This window comes from Pteropus vampyrus, unplaced genomic scaffold (genome assembly GCF_000151845.1).
Source record: "Pteropus vampyrus isolate Shadow unplaced genomic scaffold, Pvam_2.0 Scaffold13, whole genome shotgun sequence".
NCBI classification, from domain to species: domain Eukaryota; kingdom Metazoa; phylum Chordata; class Mammalia; order Chiroptera; family Pteropodidae; genus Pteropus; species Pteropus vampyrus.
Window position 1 is genome coordinate 1409335 of NW_011888794.1, and position 3521 is coordinate 1412855.

General features: G+C 33.7%; 1 pseudogene; it reads left to right on the top strand.

Moving 5' to 3' along the window:
- Window positions 1-3046: 3046 nt before the first annotated feature.
- On the top strand, window positions 3047-3165 carry LOC111733332 (annotated as a pseudogene).
- The last annotated feature ends 356 nt before the right edge of the window (window positions 3166-3521 follow it).

Here is a 3521-nt window from a genome sequence, read left to right on the forward strand (position 1 = left end):
TGTACGTGCTACTCTACCTTTTAGTCACTTAGTAGCTTCCTCAGCTATCAGATCAGCTGTTGCTCTATCACAGCGCTGTGTTCAAGTAACCTTTATTTTACTTAATAATGGCCTGCAAATGAAAGAGTCGTTTTGCTGACAGTTTGGATATGCCAAAGAGAGGTCGTAAAGTACTTCTTTTAGGTGAAAAAATATGTGTATATAGGAAAAAACAAAGTATATATAAGGATCAGTACTATCCACAGTTTCAGGCATCTGTTGGGGGTCTTGGAACATATCCCTCGTAGATAAGGGGGACCTATTGTGACATTATAATCATATATAATTTCATTAAAGGAAGGAGATAAAAGCACCATAAACAAGCATTACAATCAGTAGTTTATTTTGAGATGCAAATGCCAGAAAACCAAAGGTTACTCAGTTTTAATTATTAGCCCAGATAAACCACGAGAGTTATAATTTCCTTCACAGCCTAGAAATATTTTTGTCTAGTCTTTGTAGTTTTATTCAAACCCTAGATTTTAATGTTATTATGTAAATTGTTACTTAAGATATTGTGTTAAAGTAAAATTCTCATATTGAGTATCCTGCATATGATTTTTAGGTTCTTGTATCGAATTTACCAATAGAGTATAAAACAGCTTTCTAATATGTAATCTAATTCCAGTATAAAATAGGCATTGAAAATTGCATTTTGAAAATACACATTTTTAAAAAAATGCCCTTAATCTATTAAACTGTTCAGGCAGAAGTATACTGAATAAAGTATTATAAAATATTATAAAGTTTCTTCATTATGATTTAAAGCTAATGCTTTATAAGTGAGAGGTATAAAATCTCAGATATCATTTGTGGTTTATAAACACTGATTTATAAAATGAGATTCCATTATTTTTAACCTTCTCCTTAATCTGTTTTCTAAGACAAGATACTGCTGTAAACAGCTGTAATTAATTGGCTATGATAAAGTAGAAGTAGGCATGGAGAAGAAAAATATAACAAACTGTACATAAAAAGAAGGAGGGTCGAATTTGTTCTTTCAATTATCTTAACAGGAGGTGTAAATTTTAATTTTGACAAATAAAAATAATAAACACAAATTCCAAAATTTTTATGGTCATGCACAAAGTGACTTCAGTTGAACTTGTTCAGAGGTCTGAAAATGACCTTGGAGCAATTGAAACTCCTATTTAAATGTGTCTAGACAGAGAAAAGGAGCACTTAACTTCTGAGAGAAGGCTGCAATAGAGACAGCGGTGGAATATGAGCTATAATCACTACCCATCACCATCATGCTAGTCTCCTCTAACAGAGCCTTACATTTACAAAACACTTCTCTACATACCTTTGAATGGTTTTTATGCTCAATTTTGGTTATTATAACTGTATTCACACTATCAGTTTGAATGAATGTGATGAAGTGCCAAGCTAATATAGTACATCCTTTTAATGTAATGGAAAGTACTGACATTAAAAATTTATGCCATATACATGATATTTCATTTTCTTAAATTTTTTCACTAAAACACCTCTAAAGTCACAAAGGATCCCTACTGTAATTTACCCCTAAGCAAATATTGTATTTCAGCCCTAACTCCCTTCAGGAATAAAACACCACCTTAGAGCATAAAGTTGGAAGTGGATAGAAGTTGGAAAAAGTCTTTTTCCTTAGACAGAGAATGAAAAGGTACACCTCATGCCTGAGGTATAAAAGATTATGACACCTGGTTGTTGTTTTTCTTTTGGTTTCCTCACATGTAAAACGAAGTGGGACAGAGGATCTCTACTGGCCTCCCACGAAATAGATCGATGCTCCCAGGCTTTTTATATATCTGCATAGTGTAATGCTTTTTATTACTCCCACAATAAAGAGAAAAAATCTTTCTGAATTGAGTAACCAGAAGGTACGGATCTGCCGGCGTGTTATCATGCCCATTATCCAAGCATTAAAAATCACATAAATGAAGATTTCAGACACTCCCAATTTCTTTATATGAAAAGAATGATTTTCTTTTTCTTTTGGCTTTTAAGAGAAAACCACAATCAGCATTTGATTCTAATAAATTTAGTTCTTACCTGAGAAACTTTTTAAAAAATTATACTTTAATGCAGGGATTCTTTCAAATACTTCAATTTCTGTTGTTTATTCTAGTGTTTATAAGCAATTTAAATAACTTTATGAACTGACTTATCAAGTGATGGATTTACTCTGACTTCATAGGTGCTACAGAGAATAAAAAATATGTTTTAATTGGATGGAAAAAGCTTCAGATGATGCCCTTTTCATTCTGTCCTTTCTCTGGCCAGCCCAGTCCCGCTGTCCAAGTTCTGAGAGCCCTGTGACTCCAACAACAAGCAGATTTCTACAGGACCCCGGGAGAGTGAGTCTCCAGTTCTTTCCATTCCATGTTTCCCCCATGCCTCAGTGCTGACTAATTAGGAGACAGTATAACCACATGGATACGTAACAATGGGCTCTTTTAACCATACTGGCTGATCCCAAGTGGAGAAGATCTGTGGGCCCAAAATGTCTCAAAAACTTTTGCCTGAACTTAAAAATGTGTACAAAATAATATATACATTTCCTGTTTCCTCTTTCATCTCTACCACATACTGACTCCTTTTCTCTCTGAGATGGTAGTGGAGGCTTATCGTCTATCACCAGGTCCCTTAGTGGTATAAATTTCTGTGTGCAGATCACGCCTGAACATTCACAGCTTCATATTAGCAGGCCGTTATTTTATGAAGAGCAAGCTTAGCGTCTTAAGTGATCCTGATTCTTACCTATGTGTTTCTTCTTTAGAGATAACCTTAATGCTCATTAACTTTTCTCAAAACTGTATACAAAAAAATTAAGCTTCCAGAGCCTTACTTTCTTTTTATCTAACTGTTCATAACTGAGTATGAAACAGTTTTACTTTTTTACATAAATTACGATTTTCTTAAACTTTTTTATTTATTTGTTAAATATTATTTGTTCTTGAGCACACTGATCTATTTTTATCTCTTTTCCACCTACTAACTGAATTCCAAAAGTATAGTTTGTGTCTGCGGCCATGCCAACCTGAACAAGCCTGATCCCATTTGATCTCGGAAGCTAAGCAGGGTCAGGCCTGGTTAGTACTTGGATGAGAGTCCACCTAGGAAGTCCAGGTGCTGTTGGTGTAAAAAAATAAAAAATAAAAATAAAAGATTGTAAGCTGACAAGGTCCTTGCAATCTGTGAGGTCAACCAAGTGTTGCCTTGCCTAAAAAAAAAAAAAAAAGTCTAGTTTGAAGTGGATGTTAAAGAATAAGTTTTTGTATTGTTAAAACCAAAGTAAGAAGAATACAGATAGTGGAATAGGCATGTTCAAAAACAAAGAAGCTTGAGGAAAACTTCAAACGCTTAGAAACATTGAAGCATCATGACAGATAAGGCTACCTTTTCTAATGGCTAGTATAACTTAATATATGATCTAAAATACAAAAATTAATCAAATAACTGTAATGACATGCTTTTAAAAAACATCTCATTTAATA